We start from the raw sequence: 25,973 nt of genomic DNA, 5'->3' as shown, positions 1-25,973 counted from the left end.
AATTCTTCTATCTCTACATTAAGTTTTCATCAACCAGAACCTAACCAAAGATGTCAGTATAGCTCCACACAATAGTTAATACCTTTACATTTTCCTGGCTACATGCATGTAGATTCCTTCTGGGGAAAAAAATGCTATCTATAAATAAATCTTATACATGTAAATTATAAAAATACAAAATTGAACAACAATTATGAAGATCATGTCAGGCAACTGTGATTGGAAAGCAAAATAAGATTACTGAGCTGTTAAATACCTTTGCTAAAGGTAAGAGTGGCAGCAGTAATCTACAGAACTCACCTTCCTCTTCCCTGCTACTGCTGGGTTAAGATGCCAAGAACCCAGAAAGGACACATTTGATAATTTACCAAGCAGGAGACACTTTACACACTCAAACTAACAACAACAACAAACAGAAAACAAACAAACAAACAGGAAGGCACTAGTAGGCGAGGAAGGCCAGAGACACTTAAATTTCAAGGAAGATTTAATATACCACAGGTTGTTCTATCACTTTAGCTCACAGTAAAAAATCAAAAATCATTTTCACTCATTAAATGGTATCTAGAGTAGGAAAGAACTAATTTTCCTCAAATATAACCCTTGTGCAGTCTAAGATGAGAATACATGTACTGACCATGTTAAAGTTCAGCAAATGGGACTCTGACAGAAATAGCTACAGACTTTGCCTACAAATTTTTCCTAAGTCCCTTGTATTCATGGTCTACTAAGAATAAGTTTTACATATTTCTCGGGAGGAGGGAGTCTGTATTTATATCACTCAGGTCATTGTTTACTTCCTATAATACTATGATTGATATATAAATTGGCTTTTAAGAGAAATTTTAAAGGCATATATTCTTCTGTTCAATAACATAGCTTAAATAGATTTCATGACTGGTGCCTATTCTTGCAAGATGAAAAATTCTTTTACTGGATGTATGTGTTGTAGTTTATTTATTTTTCTTTAATACCAAAGGTTTGGAACTAAAGTGAAATAACATTTGGTTAATTATAATACATGCTCCAAACGACATATGACCAAGGGAGTTTCCTATCAGAACCTTCACCCTCTCTTACATGGAGTTTTGAACTGATAAGATGCCTTTGCCTCGTGCAAATATCAGAAAATTTCATTCCATCCTGTCAACATATGTAAGGAGCTGAACTCACATGATAGATGGTTCCACATTTACCTTCTGGAAAAGGAATCAAATGCAGAGAAAAGGTGCTGGGTCCTTGGAAAGTAAGGCCTAGGTATTCATATCACTTGTAAAATATTATTGACAAGAAAAGAGATACTGAGTGACAGATGTCCCTGGGGAGTCATGGAGAGATAGTAATTACTCGGAAGGAAACAACAACCACAATATTTAACCACTGAAGCCATTGATATCGCTACATATGAATACTATGATTAACATATAAAATTGGCTGTTCTAAGTTCCTAAAACAGAGTAGTAACAGACTTGAATTGTACACAACTGTCATAGTACTTGTCACATCTTTTGTCACATGATAGCCTATTACAGTGTGGTTTTATAGAACAAAATTTCTATTATATTTCAAATTTAGAATAACCTCCTAATAATATTCTGTTTTATGGCATGACATGATATAATACTTAGTTAACGATAACTAGATTAAAGAATTCTTAAGTTTAAGTAAGAGATGGGACAAGAAGGAAGAGATGGAGAGAAGAGAGAAAGGCAGAATAGATATGAGAATTGATCACATTCTATTAATGCCCTCCACAAAAAAGTATTCACTTCTTTATTCCTCATATTTATATCTAAAACTTTAGTCAAAATGGTTGAGCACCCTAGCAATCAAAACTAGAGAAGAGAATACCTACTGCCTAAAAAGTAAAGCCTTTGGTGCTTCATTTTATTAAACAGTACTATTTTCCAGTTCGTTATTTTATGCTAAAAATGAGGTAGCCTGAAATTTTGGAAGATGCTTTGTTTAGAGATTTCCTGGTAAACTGTCAAGGAGTGAGTCCCGGATATATGAAGCAAATGGATGGAAATACAGAGGTGCAGCTAGCTCTCTCAGCAAGGGAGGAATGAGCAAGTACCTCCTGAACAGGTCTATCTGTGTTAGAATTCACGCGCACTGAGAGCCAATTACACCTCATGGAAATTTAACGTGTATATTTCCGAATACATGCTTATAACAAAATTCAAGTGACATAGAACATAACTTATAATTATAACACACTAAAACATCAAAAGTATCCTCAATCATTGTTACAGTAATGGTTAAGTATATTTTAATAATAATTATAGTAATAATAATGTGTGAAGGCTGACAACTTGTTACAAAAATCTAAAGAGTCATTACATGAAAATCAATCAAATAAAGCAAACTTTCCATCCAAATGTCTAAGAAATTCCCAAGTTGTTGTAAACAGTAATCCTTGTTCTTTAAGGTGCACTGACCTAACTGAACAAATAAATAAATAATAATAAACGACATCAAAGCTTCTTCTCCAGGCAGTCTCCGTTCCTTTGGCTGCTCTGAGAGCTAATGCCAATTTCCACTTCCAGTTTCTCTCTGCGGTTATGCAGTATGTGGTTATGAGTGTCCACATTACCCTATTCTCCTGAAATATTTTGGCACCAAATATAATGTGTCTGAGACATTTTTCCCCCTAATTCCTTTCTACTTGGCCTTTCAGGATAGTAGAGTTTGGGAAAAGTTAAACTTGTATTTACATTATAGGTAACATTCACAACAGGAGTGGGAAGGATTATTTTGCAGGTCTTCATATGACCAGATTATCGTCAAACAGATACTAATGCGAATGAGGAGCAAGACATGTATATAAGATATTTGCATTGTTCTCAGACACTCAGTAGAGGAAGCATAATTTTATGTTCACTAGTCACGAGCCAATAAAACAAGCCATTGGCCCCCAGCTGGCAAGCTAGAGCTGAATGTATTCTTGGTGCTCTTCTCTCTCTCTCTACTCCTGGTAGAAACCTTCTCCAGTTTGATATTAAATTGCGGTAATAATGAATTTACAAGAGCAGTGTCCGGCAGGTATCAGTGAACTGTTCCTGATGCCTTTCACACTTATCCACATATCTACATCGCTTAGTTCCAAAAAACTGGGAAGTATCCGGATGGACCATGAAGGTGAGCAGAAAATGAAATGTTAAGAAATGTCAGTGTTGTCAATGCCAAACACATTTCCATACAAGCCACACCAAGTGAACTCTGCAAGTTGGTAATGGGAGGTCAAGGAAGAAGGGGGCAGGGGTGGTGAAAGAGGCATGGCAATGACGCAAACAGCACCCAAAGTAAATTCTAAAGTAATACATTAAAATAAAACGTGCAATGACTTTGTTGAAAGTAGCCCATTTAATTAGAAACACGGGATGATGAATTTGCCTCTTGCACCTCTACAAAGGCGAGGCTGTAAAGGATCATGCTATGGGTGCCCTCCTTGGTCTCTAGCCTATCTCAGAGCAGACCTGAATTACATACACAGCTTGATATATTTGTTACTTTTTTTTTCTTAAGGTGAGAAATGTTGGTTGTCTATAAAGCGATTTACAAGTGAATCAGATACTATCCTCACAGAAAAACGTAAAAAAAAAAAAAATAGATTGAATTATTTTCATGTTGATTGAAAACTAAAGTCTCACTTACACCAACTGCTTTTATCTTTACCTGTCTGAGGTGAGTGGTTTGTCTAAAAATTGTAAAACAGTAATTTTCTGTTTTCTAGTTGTGATTGAAATCTTACCTGAGGAAATAAGTAAAAGAAAAAAATTGGATACAAATTAGTGGAAAATAACATTTTAAACCTAATTTGTCTCCTTTTGATTTACAGAACATGAAAAATCTTTTATTTTTGTATTTCTTCTGCTATAATTTTAATGTAGAGGCCTGCTGAAATCAACAATTTAATAAATACTGTTATTCTGGAAAACTTTTCTAAAGAAATCTTAGAAGTCCTTTAAGAAGAGACACTATTTTCAAATAAATTAACTACTTAATACAAAACATCAGACAAACCATAGTTTTTATTTTTACTTCTTCTCCCCTAAAATGACATTTCTCTCATCCTCCCCTTTCTCTAACATTGCTGCTTATCAAGAAGTCCAATTACAAGATATTCTGCCCTAAGTTGAAGCTGTCAAATGAGCTTGGCAGCTCACGAAGTTTTTTGAAGACTTAAGACTTCCAAGTCATAGACCCAGAGCATAGAATTCCAGGATGCAATAACATTTATGTCAGCTGTCTTTGTTCTCCCATATCTGAGGAGGATACTGTCTGAAGTCAATTAAACAAGTTCTACATATACTTGAAATTTGCCCCTTAGCTAAAGATCATAACTTAGGAAATCTACTATTTTATAAAAATTTGCTGTATGAAGCACTGCCAACATTCAGATGGAAATACCTTATAATCTTGTTATCTATTCTAATGGAAATAATATCAAGACTGATACTATGTAAATGTTTTTAACCAGTTTTCAAGAAGAAGTTGAATTTAGTGTAGAAGTATAAGATATAACCAGAATATTATTTCTCAATATTATTAGTGAGATATTAAATAGTATGTTAAATAAATTTCAAATCTAACAGTTGATTTTTTGATGATTCAAATCATCTAGCTTAGTCCTCCTCCCATTAAAAAAAATGTTAAAGAAATGAACTGTGAGGTTTGTTATTTAATGGAAACTGGCCTCAGCCCACAGCCTTGTCTTTTAGAAAACACAATCTATCTGTCTCATTCTCATTATTAAGTCTGCTTCCCTCTGCCTTGATGACTAAACCCTGCACATAGTTTATTAGACCATAGAAATTGTGTATGGGCTTCTTTCACTTGCCAAATGTTGACTATCACATGGGACAAATATAATAAAATATACCACTCTATGTGACTGCTTTCTATTAGCATAATAAATTCTCCCATACTCTTGCTTCTGCAGATATACAGTTTCCTTGATTTAAACGGCTGGATAATATTCTTTTGGTCATCTCATTTATCTTTTCATCCATTCATAAAAACATAAATTGTTGTTGAATGTTGGCTACCAGAAAATATGCTGACATGAGTGTGAGATTGCACATCTCTCTTTACCATACTGATTTCAACATTTTAGCATCCATACCCAGTCATAGGGTTGATAGATCATACAATAATTATAGTTCTACATTTTAAGGCCCATCTTTAGTATTTTCTAAAATGACTACACACATCATACATGATTTCATTTTTATGTGAAACTGAAAATAGTCAATTTCTGAAAAAAGATAGAAAAATATCAGGGCATAAACTAGCTTGAATGGCAGAAGTAGTTAATGGGCAGAGAAAAAATGTTATTAATAAAAACTACATGTCTAATAGAAGAAACAGTTTTATGTATCTACAATATGAAACAGACCACAGTTCATAATCATACATTGTATAGTATATAGTTTCGTCATAAAAGAGAATAATAAGAAGTCTTTCAACAATTGCATATCTAGACCAAAGTACAGCATATACTGTGTAAATGTTAAAAAAAAATATGTGTGAACTAGGTGAAATTCATTGCTTCCTCATTGTACTTGTTATGTGATATAATTTTCCTGTGTAACTATGAACAAATACATATGTCTCCAAAAAGTCCAGATAATACTAACGTTCAACTTGGTGACCCAATGGATTTGATTGGAGTTATTTAATAAAGTACAGAGGAGGGGTTACCCTCAGGAGTAGAAATGATTCAAATACAGATATATCACCAAAGCTCACTCCAGCACAGGTGACAGCTCAGCAAAGCTAGAAACCTAGGACACACTGCACAGCCTCAGGCAGCACATTAGGTCACAAGTGTCCCTTCTAGGTCGCTCCGTTGGTCTGAGTCTCTCGTGTACATCAGCTAGTCTGTTTCTTCTAAACACTTCAGCTGGTCTCTACCTATTCCTGGTGCCCAGATTTGTCTGAGAGGCTTTTTTGGCAGCTTGGCTTTAATGAGAATAATTCTCAGCGTTATTTTTTTTTATGTTTATATACTATTAGGAAGAGGGGAGCCTAATGAATCTGTCCATTTTCAGGGAATTCCTGTAGCTATTTTGCAGTCACTCACTTCCTGACTTTATCAATTTCCCTGCAATATTTCACTTCCCCTTACAACAGCCTATTATTTCAACCTCCTCTAAACATCTAGTCTTAAGGAGTTTCTCTCTGAAATGGAAGATTTTAATTCTGTAGGAAATGGCCATACAAGAGTATTACAGTCACACCAACTACTGGAGTAAGATCTGACTGGAGAAAATTCCAGGTTCCATAAGGCAGCAGGAGGCCAAAGGTAAAAATATTTGCTGAGGCCATGTTTTCAGAAAGCTGTGTTCACTCATCCTATTATTATACACGGAGTAAGTAACAAAACCACAGTACAATTGTGACTTTATTTCTTTCATTGTTTTGAGTTCTCGGGTACAAGACAAATTGGGTCACTTCTTTCCATCATTCATGTCAGCACAGTATCATCAATCACCATAAGGAATCATTTCCCAGGTGTTTCTGTTCACGTATTACCATTGACATGATGTGAAGGAGGTGGTGTACAACATCTTCAAAAAAGTCTGATCTCTAAGCTCTCCATTGTCATCTCTACCAGCTCCGTTTCCCACTAACAAACAGCAGCAGAAATAAATTTGTATAGTCAGGGTTCTCTAGAGCAATGTTTCCAAACCTCGTGACCTCTACAAGAAGCGCATATTAGATATATACATTACAATTCATAGCAGTAGCAAAGTCGCAGTTATAAAGTAACAACAAAATAATTTTATTATTGGGGTCACCACCACCAAAGGAACTGTATTAAATTGTCACAGCATCAGAATGGCTGAGAACCTGAAGAATAAGCATGTGTGTGTGTGTCATGGAACAGTAGCTGTTTACACAGAGGAAAGGGTGGTGAGAAACCAAGAGTTGTTCAGTCCTTGAAGTGGTATGCCTTAATAATGTCAGTCTATGGCAGGAAGCTTGGAGGATTCCAGGAGAGGCACTCATTTTCATTCCACACTGGAAGAGCAATGAGGCTGGGTTGCAATGACACAGGTTGATGACAACCCCAACAACAAGGGACAGAACTGATGCATCCATCAGCAAGAAGTAAATGCTTTTGTGATACTGCTTTTCTCACAGTGTAGAGAGTTGGTCTACTGCTGTGATGTATGTAAATCCTAAATATTGCAACCCAAAACCTGCTTGCTCTAAGAGGAGAAAAACCTCACTTATAGCAGAGACTACAAGAGAGAAGGAAGGAAAAAGTTGCCATGGGGTAGATGGATACTGAGCACATGGCCTTGAAAGCTTGCCTGTTGGAGTAGGAGAGGCCCATGTGGAACATGGCATGGAATATCTTGGGATTTTTGAAAGGAAAGTAGCCAAAATAGTATAGAGAGATGATATCTGTCGAGCTCTAGTGCTTTAAAGCTTATTATAAATATGTTTTGTATCTTTTATTTGGGAACTATATGGTCTAAATGGGGTAAGAAAGCCCCAAATTATATTTATTGTAACAGCTCAGATAATTTAAATATGGACTACATTCAGAGGTTCTGTCCACTCTAGAGAGACTTGAATCTGGAAATCCTCTCACTGACCAATAAAGATACATATCTTAGTTTGTCCCAGATCCAATCTAATTAACAACAAGTTTAGCAATTGTGCCTACCAAAGCTCTCTAGCTGTCTTTATTAAATATCCAATATTCTTAATATGTATATACTCAGTTATACCAAACAATGGTCACTCCACTCCTCAGGAAAACACTGAAGAGAACTGGACATTTTACTTCTAATTAATTTTAAAATATGGATAATAGCTCTTCATATTTATTTCAGATGCTAATAATGTTAGGCTCATCTTCCACTTTATACATGAAAATGATCAGTACTTTTCTCAAGCCTACTGATTCAGAAATCATGGGAGGGTCACTTAAAAAAGAAAACAAATAAGGATATTTCTTAGAGCTTACGTTTGAAAGCCATACCCACCCACCCACAAAAAAAAAAAATGGCTTTAATGCAATCTAGAAAAGAAAAAAAAAACTGAATTAAGGCTCAGGGTTTATAAACAAGAGATGTGTTTATGCGTCACTTATTATTTTAACACCTATGCATAATATTCAGAATCATTTCAAAACACCATGCTATTTATAAGATTGTGGGGGAGAGCTGTAATCACAGCACTGGCTAAATAAGGGTTTAACCATCTAATGAGAGAGACAGAAATTAAGACAAATGATACCCAAAAGTAAATGAAGGGGAAGAGAGGAAGGAATTTTGCCAAGTGTGTGATGAATGTAGGAGTTACGCTCGGGGTTTCAAAGTGTAGTATTACAAGTCAGATGGATGTCAGCTTTGCTTTGTGTTTCAGCAACCTCAAGCATGAGCAGCGATGGCTCAGTGAGGACACCACAGCAGAGATCTTCCTTCCTTACAGAAAGTCTCCATTATTACAATGGCCTTCCAGAGTTTCTAAGAGAACTGACCTATGGGTGGGACTATTAACCCCTTTCCCGTAGACTGCACTGACTCAGGAAGCCCACTATGCATACAAATGCCCTTCCTTGGTTCCTCTTGAGATAATGGTTTTCTTGTTTAAATGGTGGTGTGTGACCTAGTGGAAGAGAATGGGGAGCAATGAAACCCACAAGAGAACAGGAAGTGTGAAAGATTTTTTTTAATAAAAATCAGATTCAGAAGCAAATAAAAAACAACAGCAAAAGCAAACAAACAGCCACACACAACAAACAAACAAACAAACAAACAAACAAACAAACAAACATGTACTCTTTTATGCCAGGTAATACATCTGGCTTTTTGTGTGTGTCTTCCATGCAGATTCACAGGAGGGACTCTTGGTTTAATGGACTGCTATCATATTTGAAAATTCTTCATGCTTCTGAACCAGGTACTTTACATTTTCCTTTTGTTTTGCAACCATGGTTTTGTAACCTATCGCTTAATCGACTGCTGGGCAGTGCTGTTGCGCTACGACGGTACCCATGGATTGAAAGGGTCCCTTCACAGGTGAACGTTTGAAGAGTAATCAATGTTGACATTTAACAGACAAACACATTGATAGACCTGTTAGTCATCAGTAAACAAGAGCAATAAAGTGGACTTGACTACTACTATGTGGAATCCAGGCTTCAGCAGCAAGTTTTAGTGTGAAAAGGCTGAACAAGGCCTATGTGAAATTTTCGTTCTTTATATCTTGAACAGTTCTACGAGACAAAGATATTGCTTAGGGCTGGGTAGAGCAGTGATAATCAATAGATTACCGAATTACCAATTTCATACAACTTAGACCCTCGTGGAGCAATTATTATATTATAACCCATTGAGATAAGTGAGGTGCAAGCTGGAACTTGGTTCTAAGGCAACTTTTAAAAGATCTGGGTTGAATGTGAACAAAGATGATCTGAATGGATATGAAGGATGGAAGACATTTTCTGAATAAAATGAGTCATGGAGAGATAGCACAACCAAGTTGGAATGACATTTGCTCCAGGACTGTATAATAAAACAAATTTGTTTGCTGCCTGGCAACACCTACTTACCACCTAAGACATAATTGGCTAAGGTGCTACAATACAGGAATGATCATAACCACTGTAATCAGAAAGCCAGCTTATCAGACATACTTGAAATACTAAGACTATCTTATTCAGATTGTATGGTACTGGAATAAACACAGACCCCACTAATACAATAAGCCAAATGGTCACCTTTATTCTCCTTACAAAAGCATGTTAGATGTCAGATTCTCAACTACTCTGCACAAGAAAAATAAACAGATAGATAAATAGATGATTGATAGATACATAGATACAAAGATAGATATTTAGATAGACACATAGATAGGTAGAAAGATAGATAGATGATAGACAGATACATAGATAGATACATAGATCTATAGACAAACAGATACATAGGCCATCACTGGAAAGAGAGGCCCATTGGACACGCAAACTTTATATGCCCCAGTACAGGGGAACGCCAGGGCCAAAAAGTGGGAATGGGTGGGTAGGGGAGTGGGGGGGGGGTATGGGGGACCTTTGAGATAGCATTGGAAATGCAATTGAGGAAAATACGTAAAAAAAAAAAAATGTGATCCAAAAAAAAAAAAAAAAAAACACTTAACAATTCATTACTTCTTTGGTATCAGATCATATTTTTGGAGAGCCATAGAAATAAAGACATTGAATAAATACACTTACATAGTAAACTATGCCAATGTTTGTTTAATATTAATATAGAGATTTATTTTTAATCCTTATATTGAAAATTTGACACTCAACAATTCCTTTAATGGAAAAAATTAAAACAATACGAACCAACATACAATTAACACCACATATAATTACTCTCCAAGTTAGAAGAGCCTTATTTTTAGATACAAATTTGTATTTTATAGTTTTCTTCAGTGAACTGATGCAATAACTATTCACTATATTCAAGATCTCAAACTAAATATAGATGCTTAATAGTCAACATTTTTCATCCTGTGACTTAATTAAAGCAAAAAGATTACAAGACGCTGAAATAAAGAAATGCACATCAAATGCAAAATGTACGTGATTTGTGGAAATCATTATCAGTATATTTACTGCCTAGTTAAAAATATTAAATTAACATAGAAATCAAAACTAATCAAACTGAAAGAAGTGATCATTTATGGATACACTAAGTTATTTTATAGATACTCCTTCCATAGTGAGATAGGTTCCAGTTTGCTTATTCATCATTGTATGTTTGCAGTTGGTCATTACTCTCATAAAGCAACATTTTCATCCTTCAAAATAAAAAGAATATGACCAGGGTGAAGAACCATGTCAGAAGTAAGATCTCTTGCTGCTTTTAGGAAGGACACAATTTGATTTCCCAGTGTCTCTGAGATGATCCTTAGCCACCTGTCAAGCTCTGGGGAATTCAATACTCTCTTCTGACTTCTGTGTGCACCTGCATTCATTTCATGGGCATGTATTTGCACACAGACACACAGGCATACACTTACATACCTAGTTCACTATTCTTAATTTTTTTTGTTTTGTTTTGTTTTTCGAGACAGGGTTTCTCTGTGTAGCCCTGGCTGTCCTGGAACTCACTTTGTAGACCAGGCTGGCCTCGAACTCAGAAATCCGCCTGCCTCTGCCTCCCGAGTGCTGGGATTAAAGGCGTGCGCCACCACGCCCGGCTCACTATTCTTAATTAAGCAAACATGGTATACCCAGTGTTTATAAAAAATTAGATAATATCTTTAACTCAATTAGTGGGGACAAGCAGAATACCAAAGAGAATAAATTAAGATCTCTATGGGCATTGTAGCACAGGCCTTTAATCCCAGCACCCAGAGGCAGTCAAGCAGATCTCTAAGAGTTCAAGTCCAGCCTTATCTACAGAGTTCCAGAACAGCCAGGGCTGATGCACAGGGAAACCCTGTCTCTACTCTCCCCAACCTCCAACATACACACAGTCTCTCCCTGTCTTTAATTTCCAATGATGCAATGTTAATATTTAAGTTAGGTGTATACTTTTGATATTCAGGTAACTTTACCCTCTAAAGTCGGTACTCACCATACTACTCTAACTTCCCTTAGCACTTTGCTATTTGATCTGTGTTTCCCCTTATTCCGTCATCCTTCCTAAGTGTTTACTATCTACTAGCCATTTCTGAGGAGTTTGTGTTCACTTTTGTAAGTTTATTTAAATGTTTTCATTATTACTTCTTTACATCTTGCACTTGGATTTGAAGCAGAAGGTGAAGAAAGAGAAAATTTAAATTTTAGAGGAGGAATGGGGACTCTTGAGGACAGTAGGAAAACTTTAAGCTTGAATGAAGCTCCAGGATGGTGAGCACATAATTTCTCCTCATCAGTAGAAGCTTCTGGCCCTGGTTTGGTATTGCCAGTTAACTACTATGGTTGTTGCTTCCTTTCAGAAGACATTGCGACTATACTACCAAAGTAGGATGTTAGGGTTCACCTAGCATTTGGGCATTCGACACAGTATCTTATGGGCCATTATTTCCTTCTACCAGCAATGATAGATATCACTTCAGGATAAAAAGATCCAAAAGATATTCAAAGCAAATGGACCTAAGGAGCAAGCTAGTATAGCCATTTTAATATCTAACAGACTTCAAATAAAAAATAATTAGAAGAATCAAAGAAGGGTACCATATACTGCTCAAAGGAAAAAATCCAACAGGAGGACATTTCAATTCTTAATATCTATGCACAGTAGCACTTAAGTTTGACAAAAACACCACAACAGGTTAAATCACATAAAGGCCCTCACACACTGATAGTGGGTGATTTTAAGAGACGACTCTTGGTAATAGAAAGGTCGCAAAGACAAAAACTAAATGAATGCTGGAATGAACTGCCTTTATCAGACAATGGATCTAACAGATATTTACAGAACATTTCATCTAAACATAAGAAATGGATAATTTTTCTCAATAACTAACACTTACCAAAATTAAATCAAGATCACATAATATAGTGAAATGAAAGCATACTCTTTTCTTAGCACCTCATGAAACTGTCTCCAGAAGTGACCACACAATTGGGCACACACAAAAAAGTGTCTCAACAGATACAAAAATACTGACATGTAACCTTGCATCCTATCTGGCTGAATATCAATAACAACAAAAACAACAGAATGGTTACAGACTCCTGTAAACCAAATAGTTTATTAAAGAATCAAATATGTGTCAAGATAGATATTAGAAATGAATAATATACTTTCTAGAATTGAATTTAAAGGAAGAAATTACACAAAAATGAGTGAGTAAAAGGTAAGAAATAATCACACTCAGGGCTTAAATCAACAAAATAGGATCAATAACAACCAAATAAATGAATAAATAAATAAATCCAATAAAACAATAAGATCCACAAACCCTAATGAAAACTAAGACACAACAATAGACACTGAGGAAATCATGAGGATCAAAAGGATATAATTTAAAGATCTGTACTCAACAAATTAGAAAATCTAAAAGAAATGGACAATTTTCTAAATACCTAACAGGTACCAAAATTAAATTAAGATTAAAAAAAAAGCATTCAAAAGACCTATAATTCAGTGAAATGAAACCAGTTATTAAAAATCTACCAACCAAAAATGCTAGGGCCATATGGTTTTAGTGTAGAATTCTGCATGGTTTTCAAAGAAGATTTGATATCAATACTCCTTAAATTGATCCACACAACATAAACAGAAGAAACACTAGGATATCACTCAACTAGTTTTTCAAGGCCACAGTTACCCTGATACTCAAACCTCATAAAGATCAACCAAAAGGAATTTCATACCAGTTTCCCTCATGAATATAAATACAAAATTTCTTAATAAAATACTTAGAAACTAAACCAGAAAATACATCAAAAAGATCATCCACCATTTTAAAGTTGACTCCATCCTAGACATGCAAGGATGGTTCAACATACATAAATCAATAAATGTAACCCACCATATAAACAAATTTAAAGACCAAAAACACATTTTCAATTCATTAGATACAGAAAAAGCATCTGACAAAATCTAACACCCTTTTACAATAATAGTCCTGGAGATATTATGGATCCAAAAGAAACACCTGAACATATTAAGACACTTTACGGCAAGCTCATAGCCAACATCAAGCTAAACAGAGAATAACTCAAATCAATTCAACTAAAAGTAGGAGCATGACAAGATTGTCCACTCTTCCATACCTTCAGTATACCTGACTTCTTTGCTAGAGTAATATTACAACTGAAGGAGAGTTGTAATATTACTGAAGGAAGAAAAGTATCTCTATTAGCGGGTAATAGGATAGTATACCTAAGTGACCCTAAAAATTCTACCAGGGAACTCGTACAGCTGGTAAACACTTTCAACCAAGTAGTGTAATCCAAAATAAATTCACAACAATTAGTAGGTCCTCTATAAATTAGGGACCAGTGAATTGGGGAAGAGATTGGTGAAATAATACCTTTCATAACCTGGGGTATCTTTAACCACACAAGAGAAAGACATGTAAATAAGATTTTAAAACTTTGAGAAAAGGAATTGAGAAGATTTAGAAGATGAAAACATCTCCCACATGCATGGATCAGTAAGATTAACATAGTAAAATGGTTCACCCTACCAAAAAATCACTCTAAGGATTCAGTGAAATCTCTATCTAAATGGAACACAATTTTTCATAGGTCTTAAAAAGGACAATATTATGTTACATAGGAAACACAACATAGAATAGCTAAAAAAAAAGTCTTGAATAAACAAGCAAATAACAGCAAAGGAAACAAAAACACTGTGAGAGAATTTATCATCACTGATTTCAGATTGTACTACAAAGCTATAGTAATGAAACCAGCATTATAAAATAGATATATAAATGTCCAAGATTGGTGGTTGCATTCAGAAGAATGCAAATAGGGTTAGGGTTGTCACCCTGTTCAAAACACAACTCCAAATGGATCAAAGACTTCAACATAAAACCATATAAATTAAATCTGATAGAAGAAAGAAGTCAATAATCTACTGAAACTAATAAATCTAATGACAACATGATCTCTTACTTGCTACATATCTAGCAAAATTCAGTGAGAAAATATTTCTTATTAGTTTGATGAATTACCTATATTATTATTCTATATGTATACATGCTATTCACATACAGGTCTTAAATTCTTGAGGATTTTTTTTATTTTTGGTTTTGATTTTTACTTAATGTCCCAGATTTCCTGCATGTTTTTTTTCTGGTGGGTTGTTTGCTTGTTTGTTTTGTTTTTTGTTTGTTTGTTTGTTTTTGTTGTTTTGGGGGGGGATTATGTTTGGATTTAAAAATTTCTTTTACTGGGATGTCTATTTCTTCTATTATACATTCTAAGCCTGATATTATTTCTTCCACCTCTTGTATTCTGTTAGTGAAGCTTGCCTCTGTAGTTCTTGTTCAAAGAACTTGTTGTTCCCATTTTTCATTTCTGGAATTCTCTTGGATTGTGTTTTTGTTTGTTTTTTGTTTTGATTTTTGATTTGTTTTGTTGTTGCTTTTTCCATTTCCATTTTTAGCTTTTGAACAGTTATATTCATTTTGTTACTTTTGTTTTCCTGGAATTTTCTTAGGGGATTTGTTAATTTCCTCTTTACGAACCCCTATCATCTTCATACAGGCAGTTTTAAGTTCTTGTGTTTCAGCTATATTGGGATATTCACGGCCTGCTGAGGTAGAATAGCTGGCCTATAGTGAAGACATACTGCCCTGGTTGGTATTGATTGTGTTTTTACTCTGGCATCTAGACATCTGGGATATGATTGAATAAAGGACTATGGGATCGTTTCTAGATTTATCTTCATTGGGGGGTATTTTTCCCTTTGTTTTCTGTTTCCTATCTTTGTGGAGAGTGTTATGCCTCTATGTTGTATGATGGCAAATTTGTTTAGAGCTGATAGCTGAGTCAACTTGGGTTCTAGGCAAAATGTGTTTCTGGTTATTGGTTGCTGACACTAAAAAATTGGTAAACTAGGCCTCTGAGTTGGTCCACAAAAGCAGGGAGAGCAGAGTGTTCAACAAGGATATATTTATTAGGCCACGTTGGAATGGGGAAGACAGTAAGTGAGATTATCACAAAGGGTCTGCTGTGTTTCTGGGAATGAGACTGGGAGAGGGTTGGACCTTGAGGGGGAAAAGGGGGACTTTTTATATTTGTGACAACACTTAATTGGAATTAGTTTATAGGGTCAGAGGTTCAGGCCATTATCATCAAGGTGGGAAGCCTGGTGGGGTCTGGGCACTGGAGAAGGAGCTGAAGTGTTCTACATTTCTCTACAGAAAAGTCTACCTTCTTCTTGGAAGGAATGATCTATAAGTTATCTGACAGTACCTGCTGGAATTGGAATGTGGGTTAAAGCAACAAGTAGGTGGAGAGAGGCCTTGAGATCTACAAGAGATGGGAGCAGGTCGGGGCAGGAAACATTGCCATTGGTGTTCTGCAGAGTTAGGGATGCAATTAGGAATTGGATTTGGAGGGGAGGAAGGGGTGATGAAGGTCTTCATTATGCATTACCTGTTTTACTGGCCCTGCTCAGATGGTGAATGCCTGCTGGTTTTGGAACCTGTAGTACTGGGATGAGGAGTAGAAAGAAAAGTTTGGAGGACATCTTTGTAATCCATTGGGGATAGGGTCAGAGAAGAAAGGAAAACCACAGCAGGTTCAATGCTAGAGAGCTTATGATGAGACACTGTTATTGAAGCTGAGGGAGAAGAAGAAACGTTTTAGATCCCATAGCAGTCTGTTTGTTTCCCTGACTTTATTGGCTCTGTGGTTAACTGGGGTGTCTGCTGGGTTTTGGGGCTAGGAAAAAGCAATGAGTTCAGGTTTGGGAGAGAGAAGGAAGGAGAAAATCCGTGGGATCCACAAGAGATAGCAGGACAGGGAAAGCTGCCACATACATTCTGCTGCAGAGCTTGGGATAAGATCTTGGGATTGAATCTCGGGGAACAGAGCTTCACTCCTCTATGCCCTTTGCATTAGTTCTTCCTGTCTTGGTTAGGGTTTTATTACTGTAAGGGGCAACATCGCCAGTGCAACTCTTATATTTAATTGGGGCAGGCTCAGAGGTTCAGCATTATCGTCAAGGTGTGGAGCATGGCAGGGTCCAGGAACTGGAGAAGGAGTCCAGAGTTCTATATCTTTCTCTGAAGGGAACCAGAAGATGACAAACATCCGCAGGCACCTAGTAGGAGGGCCTTAAAGCACACTCCACAGTGACACACTTTCTCTAACAAGGCCACACCTACTCCAACAAGGTCATACCCTCTAATACAGCCGATCCCTGGACCAAGCATATTTAAACCACCACACCTACTATCAAACTCTTCCCCTGCCTGAGTTCCAGTACTGACTTCCTTTGATGATGAGCTGTCATGTGAAAGGAAAAAACCAAAAAAAGCCAAATTACTTCTATATGTTCCATCATTAGCAATAGAAACAAAACACTAGTTAAAAGACTCAGCTATAGTGATTTCCAGTTCCATGTAGTTTGTCATGAATAGCAAGTTTTAAACTTTTTAAGTGGCTGGACTTGACACCCTGTTTTCTTTTATTCATCCATCAGCTAATAAGCAGTTATTTTCACTTGTGTCTATTGCAAAGGATATTAAAATAAGATGGGAGTTCAAATGTCTCAATGACATAATGGGTTTATGTCCTTCGGTATGCATTTGGAATACTATTCTTGGATTAAACAGAAAGTCTACTTTTAAAATGTTTGAAAAACCACTTATGCTATTCTCACTCCTGTCATACTAATCACTTCAAAGTTTCAGAACTCTTTGTATATTGTGAACATTAAATCCTTCACAGAAGCATAGTGAGAAAGTATTTTCTTCCTTAATATAGACCACTTTCACATTCTAAAGGTTGTGTTTGTTATATAGTTTTAACATTTTTACTATTGATTTGTATATTTGTCTTCCCTACCTGTGTTATTCAGGGCTGTTTGTTTGTTTGTTGTTTTACTCAAACATCCTTGCTGATTCTAATACCCTGAGCTGTTTCACCCATTTTTACTACTTCTAAAAGTTTTGTAGCTTCAGGTATCAGATTGCATTCTTTTATTCCAATGGAGTTTTAAAATTTTATATTTAATTTTATGTTTATGTGCACCTATTCCTGTATGAGTTGATGTGTACCACTTTCATGGAGGTTCCTGGGAAGGGCAGAAGTTCTGGATGCCATGGAACTTGAGTAAGAGGAAGATATGAGATGTTTGATGTGGTCTCTGAGAACCAAATCTTTGTCGTCTGCAAGAACAGTAAACACTTTTAACTAATACTAATTCTCCTATATCTCCTTACATCAGTGTTTCTTATCCTTTCTAATGTTGTGGCCTTTTAAAATTATTCCTTATGTTGTGATGACCGCCAATCATAAAATTATTTCATTGATACTCTATAAGTTAAATGTTGCTACTGTTATAAATCATAATGTAAATCTCTATGGTTTTGATAGTCTTAGGTGATCTCTGTGAAAGAGTCACTCAATGCTCAAAGGCATTGTGACCCACAAGTTGAGACCAATGATCTTACACAATTGAGTTTTATAACTGCTGATAGACTTAAATCTAACCATCTTTTAGTGTAGACACTCAATGAGCACTATACCACCTTTCATTCTAACTTTCATTCTTTCCTTCCTTCATTCCTGTTTTGCTGATGTTTTTTTATTGACCTATAATAAAGTTCATGGATTCTACTTCTAGATTTTTCTGCTATATTGTTCAGCATATCACAAGAATTCTTCATTTCTTTACACTTTTTATAATTTCTATGTTCTACTTTTCTTATGCCTTCATGCCAGTCTTTCTTTTGATACCTGACATCTATTCCATTATACATTTTATATGCTTATATTATAAGCCCTCACAAATTAATTATAGTAGCATTACATTTTCTAGTCTCTCCAATGTCAATCTAATATTTAAATTTCAGAGGAACTTTTTCATTCTGGGATACATCTCTTTACTCTTTAAATATGTCACTTATACCACAAGTCAGTATTAGTATGCTATATCCTTGCCCTGAAAGTCATTATGCCACTACCCAAAGAAATGCTTCTCCCTTGAAAGGGTTTATTGCTTTAATTAGTTCAGGTTTTATTCTTTCCTTGAGTTACTTTAGGTTTAAATGATCATTATTATGATAAATATTATTCAGAAAACAGGAATTGATGCATAATTGTGGAGACATACATTCCAAATTTTCCATAGGATCTGGAACCAGGGAATTTATAGTTTGAGAAACATTTCCAATCTAAAGATTCACAAAATGGTGACCTAATGTTTTTTGTTTGTTTGTTTTTGTTTTGTTTGTTTGTGTGTGGGGGAAATGTTGACTTGTTCTGAACTTTACTTTGCTAATATATACAAAGGGGTATATCCTCTTTCCTCCATGACTTGTATCCACCAGAAAAGAAAGGACAGCACATGGTGGGCAGGGCCCTGGAAGGGGACTAGGGGACTAGGAGCTTGTCCATGAGAATAAGTATAAATATAGTTGTCCTTTAGACAATGCATAGGGCACACTAGCCTCACCTGCAATGCTTCCTATCTAGCAAGATTAGTGCTGGTATTTCATCCCTTGGGAATCTTTATCAAGTCCAGCCCCCTCCCTCTGCACTGCCTTGCTCTGGATGGACAGTCTGTCTAAGCTAATGGTCTTTAAGTCATAAGTCATTCAGGTGGAAATTCCACCTTTGACTGAAGAATATTTTGTCTTTCAATTGAATGGAACAACCTCACACTAATTATGGAGGGTAATCTCTTTACTCAAAGTTAAGTAATTTAAATTTTAGCATTATCATAAAACATGGACCATCTATTGATTGCCATATCCAGGGATCCATCCCATAATCAGCTTCCAAACGCTGACACCATTGNATACACTAACAAGATTTTGCTGTAAGGACCCAGATATAGCTGTCTCTTGTGAGACTATGCCGGGGCCTAGCAAACAGAGAAGTGGATGCTCACAGTCAGCTATTGGATGGGTCACACGGCCCCCAATGGAGGAGCTAGAGAAAGTACCCAAGGAGCCAAGGGGAACTGCAACCCTATATGTGAAACAACAATATGAACTAACCAGTACCCCGGAGCTCTTGTCTTTAGCTGCATATGTATCAAAAGATGGCCTAGTCAGCCATCACTGGAAAGAGAGGCCCTTTGGACTTGCAAACTTTATATGCCCCAGTACAGGGGAACGCCAGGGCCAAAAAGGGGGAGTGGGTGGGTAGGGGATTGGGGAGGGGTGGGTATGGGGGACTTTTGGGATAGCATTGGAAATGTAAACAAGGAAAATACCTAATAAAAAAAAAGAAAAAAAAAAAAACATTCTCCAATTTGAAAGGCTAGGTATCACACATTTTTACAGTGCCACACAATGCTGTGATACATAAAACATGGTAATCAGAACAGATGAGCTTATTAAATATTATTATTATTATTATTATTATCATCATCATTATTAATTTTTACATCTTGACTGAAGTTTTTCCTCCCCCCATTTTTTTCTCCTAGTCCCTTCCCCCACACCTCGCTCCTCTGAACCTTGCCATTCACTTCTCTTCCATTTGTTTTTAGAAAAGGGCAGGCCTGCCATGACTATCTACCAGTTATGGTATGTCACAATGCAGTAAGACTAGTCACCTACTCCCCTCTTAAGGCTGGATGAGACAACAGTAGAAGGAAATGGTCCCAAAAGCAGGCAACAGAGTCAGAGTGAGTCCTGTCTCCCAAGAAAACTAAGCTATACAACTGCAACCTATATGCAGAGGGCCTAGGTCACTCCCATGAAGGCACCCTGGTTGAAGGTTCAGTCTCTGTGAGCTCCTATGAACCCAGGTTAGGTGATTATGTGGGGTTTCTTGTGGTATCTTTGATCCCTCTGAAGGACTGGGACAGCAATCCAGACACAAAAGATTCAACCTACATTTTTTCCTTCCTACAAGACATGCTGGGGTAAAGGTGATAAAGAAATTATTGGAGGAGCCAGCCAATGACTGGTCCAGCTTGAAGCCCATTTTATATTTCAAACTACCACTTATTTAGGAGTTGTTCACTGCTTACTCTCATTCAAACTTCATCTCGACTTCCATTTTTATTATCTATGTTTCTCTTGACTTATTTTCTGATATTTTAATGCAATTGATTTTCACAGTATATGGGATAGTATAATAAATGTGTTGCAGAAACTCTGAACTCTTACTTTAAACAGAAACATATTTACTTATGATCTAGGGTGAAACTGAATTGTTAGATGTTATATTAAATATACTGAAAATATGTTTTTCTTGTTTTAGATAGACTTGTTGTTTTCTCCATGTAGCCATGATTCTGGTGTGAAGTTATTCAGGGATTTAATGATGATTTGAAATATTTATGAAGACCTTCTAATGTCAAGAGGTTCTATATTCTGTTTCTTCTACAGTCCAGTATAGCTTCTTTTGAGTACCTTTTGTTAATTTCTAGATTCTTTAAGTCTCCTTTTACTACTGCATCTCAGAGTGAATTTAAAAAATTATTTTCATGCAGGTTATAAAGTCGTCCTCTATGGGTGACTTCATTTTTCTTAGGACTTACATCTTCAATTACCAGTCCCTCTGATAGTTTAGGACTCTATTTTATTTAATGCTAAATTCTTAAAACAGTGTCTCTCTTCTTGATTTCTGGCCAACTTCTGGCTCATCTTCTGGAGATTTCAATCAGATTAAAACATTACATGAATGAATTTCACCTAAAATGTTCCTTGCCTCCCCTAAGGTTATATTCATTCAAATTTATAGTTAATGTTCTTTTCCTTCAACTGCTGTCCTTACAATGCTTTTTAGTGTCTTGTTTCAAATACTTAAGTTTAATTGATTTTTTTACATCCTTGAGGTCATATTTTATACAAAGGTCACAATTTCTCTTTAGAAGTTATTTTCTGACAATGGACTATGTAGCTATCATCAAAACAAAATTACCTATTAACATTATAGTGAACAATCTAATCAATATTTAAGTAGCATAATCAATAGGAATTATTATAATATTTGTCCTAAATTTCATACTGAACTTTGAAAATGAATTATTCAATATTCCCTATATTACACATGGAGGAATATGGAATGTTTAACAAATCCATATTAAGATGATAAGGTTTGCATCTGTAATATCCTTGTTTTGAATGTTTTGTCTCCAGCACTTTTTGAAGAATGTAGAAGTGGATTACTGGTGTAGTGGTTTTGAAGGTACTACTCACTCACAGTTCTTGCTGAAACTTCTGTTTCCTAGAGAGACTTTCTTTCATATGATTCCCCTATTGTGACCCTCACCTCTGGTTTGTCTCCTTAAACATGAACTCCAAGTCAAATAAAACATTCTTCCTTTGTATTAATCATTCATCCATAGAATTAAAAACTATTAGAGGAAATTCTTACCAGGGAGGTCATTTTATTTTCTTAGGCCCTTGAAAATGGTTTGTTGGAAAAATTTGGAAGATTGGGTAGACAGGATAGAGAAACCCTAAAATGCCAGAAGTTTCTAAGTTAAATTTAGTAGGCACTTAGATGACATGAAAGTTGACAGAAAAGTAAATTTATAATAAAGATAAAAGCAAAAAGAAAAAATGACTGTTTGCATGAGATTTTAAGCCTGAACAATGACTCTGTTACAAAAATTAGAGACAATTCTGTTAAATTCTTGCAAATAATCCATCTAGATGTTGCCTTATGCTTTAACATAAGCACCCTAAAGATATGGAGTAATTAAAAGGAAACATCAGGTTTAATGAATAGGGGAAACATCAAAACAGCATAGCAAACAGGCTGTACCATAATTGTTGCTTATTGATTTTTGCTAAGTTTACAAGAGAAGGTTGCAATAGAATGGGCTTACGTGAGTGTAAGCAATGCTTGGCTTACTTACTAGGGTTGGATTTACTGAGGGTGAGATATACTGGGAGGCCAATAGTGGACATTTTGAGAATGAAGTCTCAGCCTCAGGGTATGTTTTCAATTGTGATCCCAGAAGTTTGAGGCGTTTATCAAAGAAGGACAGGCAACAAAATCAGACAACCCATGAAAGAGGCTTGACTTATTAAGGGTTTCTGTTCCTGCACAAACATCATGACCAAGAAGCAAGTTGGGGAGGAAAGGGTTTATTCAGCTTACATGTTCCACATTGCTGTGTATCACCAAAGGAAGTCATGACTGGAACTCAAGCAGGTCAAGGAGCAGGAGATGATGCAGAGGCCATGGAGGAATGTTAGTCACTGGCTTGCTTCCCCTTGTTTGCTCAGCTTGTTATCTTATAGAGCCCAAGAGTACCAGCCCAGGGATGGCACCACCCACAGTGGGCCCGCCCCAACTTTGATCACCAACCGAGAAAATGTCCCATAGCTGGATCTCGTGGAGGTAGTTCTCCCAACTGAAGCTCCTTTCTCTGAGATAACTCCAGCCTGTGTCAAGTTGTCACATAAAAGCATCCAGTACAAGGCTATTGGAATGGAAATGACAAGATCTTAAAAACATATCTGCCAATTGTTCCTATGGTAACAGCGAACTTCCCAATGTCAAACCCAGGGCCACATAATTGAATGCCGACTTAGATGATCTTGATTTTGTATCTTTACTTGTAATTTTCCTGTTCCTCCATTTTGGGGTCTGTACCATCGTGGATTGATGGCTGTTTAGATTTTACTGGGACTTAAAATTAGGAAATACTTTATCCAACTCTCATTAGAGACTTTAGAATTTTTAACTGTGTGATAGATAACCTGAGACTGACAAGGCTGGAATGAATAAATCAGCATGTGAGATGGCCACAAGCTTGTGGAAAAGTAGAGGAGGATTTGTGGCTTTAAGACAGCATGGTGAGCAAATTCTTTGATTCTTGATTCAGTAATTTATGGCACCATTTTGAAGGCTATGGAAATTTCAGGCTGTGGGGGCTGATTGACAGAAGTAGGTAACTGGAAGAAGGGGACCTTTGAAAGTTGCTTTTATTTCTGCACTTTGAAAAGTGTCTACTCCATACTCCTGTCTCAGTGGATAGAGATGTCGAAATTTGTCTTTTTGTTCATGATCAACAGTGTCTCTTGGAAACCAAAATAAATCTTCCTTGATTGTTTCTGCCAATATTTTGTTTCAGCAACAAGAAAGGTAATTAATTTAGAAGGCCTTATATGTCTCTCAATTTTCACCATTCAAAATTGCAGAAATAATGTGTTCTAAGCTATCCTTCTTTTATTAAAAATTAACTAATTTTTTTACACTCCATATTTTATTCCTTGCCCCGTCCACCCTCCTACAGTTCCACATCTCATACCTCCTTCCCAACCCCCTGTCTCCATGTGGATGTCCCCACCCTCCACCCCACCTGACTGACCTCTTAGCTCCCTGGGGCCTCCAGTCTCTTGAGGGTTAGGTGCATCATTTCTGAATGAACACAAACACGGAAGTCCTCTTCTGTATGTGTGTTGGGGGTCTCATATCAGCTGGTGTATGCTGCCTGTTTGGTGGTCCAGTGTTTGAGAGATCTCAGGGGTCCAGATTAATTGAGACTGATGGCCCTTTATCGTTCTATTTTTAAAGTTCTATTTTAATATACATCTTCAAACTAACAAGTTCCTCAATGACCATTAACACTCACTGATATTTAAAACATGATTTAACACTAGTTTTATTACTGAATATATTTCCTCACTCTTTTGAGTCATGTATATTACTCATGCCACCTTATTGTGAACACACATTTTAAAGAGATTCTCAAAGGTTCCCAGAGTTCACAGTAGAACTGAAAAATCTCAAAATGTATACTCAAAACAGGCCTAATGTTTGTTCCTCTCAGATTGAGAGTTTCCTCTATTTTTTTTTTCAATTTACACTTTCTGAACATGCACTTGAGTAGACTTAGTAGATTGTAAATTTGCTCCACTAATGTTATATTTTGTCTAGAATCAGTGATGGTAATCACTGTAGACATGAACTAGGTTGCAAACTATCACTACTAACCAAGAGGTCAGCTTGTTTTCTTGCTTTTTCCTGGGCACTATGAGTATGAACAACCTCTTTTAGGCTGAATGCTTTTACACCTTGCAATAGTTTTAACAACAGAATGTTAATACCTTTATATATTAATTCTAACTGATATATTTTGATTTTGACTATGATGGTTGCATTGAATATATTAGTAGGAACTCCAATCCCAAATAGCATATACTGCTGTAGCTGAAAAAAAATTCCAATGTGAAAGGCATAAAGATGTGAGAAGCGAATTCTAAAGTTTTCAGATTGATTAGAAAGGATGCTCAGCTTTGTTAAGTTTTGTGCTTTACCTCTACAATCTTGATTTTTTAAAAAAAAACTCTATTTCTTAATCATCGGAAAAGTGAAAATGAAACTAAGAAAAACATTTCCTGGGGGAAAAATAAATCCAGGGTTTTCTATTCTTTTCCAAACTATTATACAACATTTCAAAGTGTAAAAGTTTGTATATCAGTCATTAGATCTTGATCATAAAGAATAAGCAGTGCACTTTATTTAGTCTTGCATACTAAACGAGCCAGTATATCATACGTATTATCCCTAGACACTGACTTTTTCAGCATCTGTAAATGTGTGAAATGCTTTTACAAACAATCTATTACACTCAGCCTATGATATAGATGAGTTGGGAATTCACTTCAAATTTTTCTTACCTCTCTACCATATCTGTATTTTACTGTAGATCTTGTTCCACAATACTCCTTTCCCAATCATTATTAGCCAAACATAAATCTAGTCAAATGTGGATGCCTTTTCTTCCTGTAGTGAAAAGAGTGTAAAATACTTTCATGGCATGCTTGTGATTATTATGATAAAGTAATGAATATACACTTCTTCACATTTGTATATCCTTAGCTTTAAGAATTTTAATCACACCTGAAGATTTTCAAGGATTTGGAACACTTTTAATTGCTGAAAAAAATATATAGTAGACAGCTGATAAAGTTAGGCCAAGTTTTAATATAGACGTGTTAAATATAGCAACCTTACTTTTGATTTTTAGTTATAAAGATTACAAAGGACATTCTTTTTTCACATTTTATTAGATATTTTCTTTATATACATTTCAAATGCTATCCTGAAAGTCCCTTATACCCTTCCCCCGACCTGATCACCTACCCACCCACTCCCGCTTTTTGGCCCTGGCATCCCCTTGTACTGGGGCATATACAGTTTGCACGACCAATTGGCCTCTCTTTCCACTGATGGCCGACTAGGCCATCTTCTGATACATATGCAGCTAGAGACACGAGCTCCAGGGGGTACTGGTTAGTTCATATTGTTGTTCCACCTATAGGGTTGTAGATCCCTCCTCCGGTAGTATTATGTCCAGTTTTCTGAGGAACCTCCAGATTGGTTTCCTGAGTACAAGCTT

At 36.1% G+C, this 25,973-nt stretch overlaps 1 long non-coding RNA gene across 1 annotated transcript in view; it reads left to right on the top strand.

The window, feature by feature from the left end:
- The window catches only part of LOC110310124, a 106,504-nt gene that overhangs the window by 815 nt on the left and 79,716 nt on the right, over positions 1–25,973 (top strand). Inside the window, exon 2 of the long non-coding RNA XR_002379803.1 lies at positions 8,856–8,925. This is a non-coding gene — a long non-coding RNA (uncharacterized LOC110310124). The remainder of the gene's footprint in view (positions 1–8,855; positions 8,926–25,973) is intronic.

Source organism: Mus caroli, chromosome 15, assembly GCF_900094665.2.
Source record: "Mus caroli chromosome 15, CAROLI_EIJ_v1.1, whole genome shotgun sequence".
Lineage (NCBI taxonomy): Eukaryota > Metazoa > Chordata > Mammalia > Rodentia > Muridae > Mus > Mus caroli.
The sequence above is the reverse complement of the archived record's forward strand: the minus strand, read 5'-3'. Positions and strand labels throughout refer to the sequence as shown.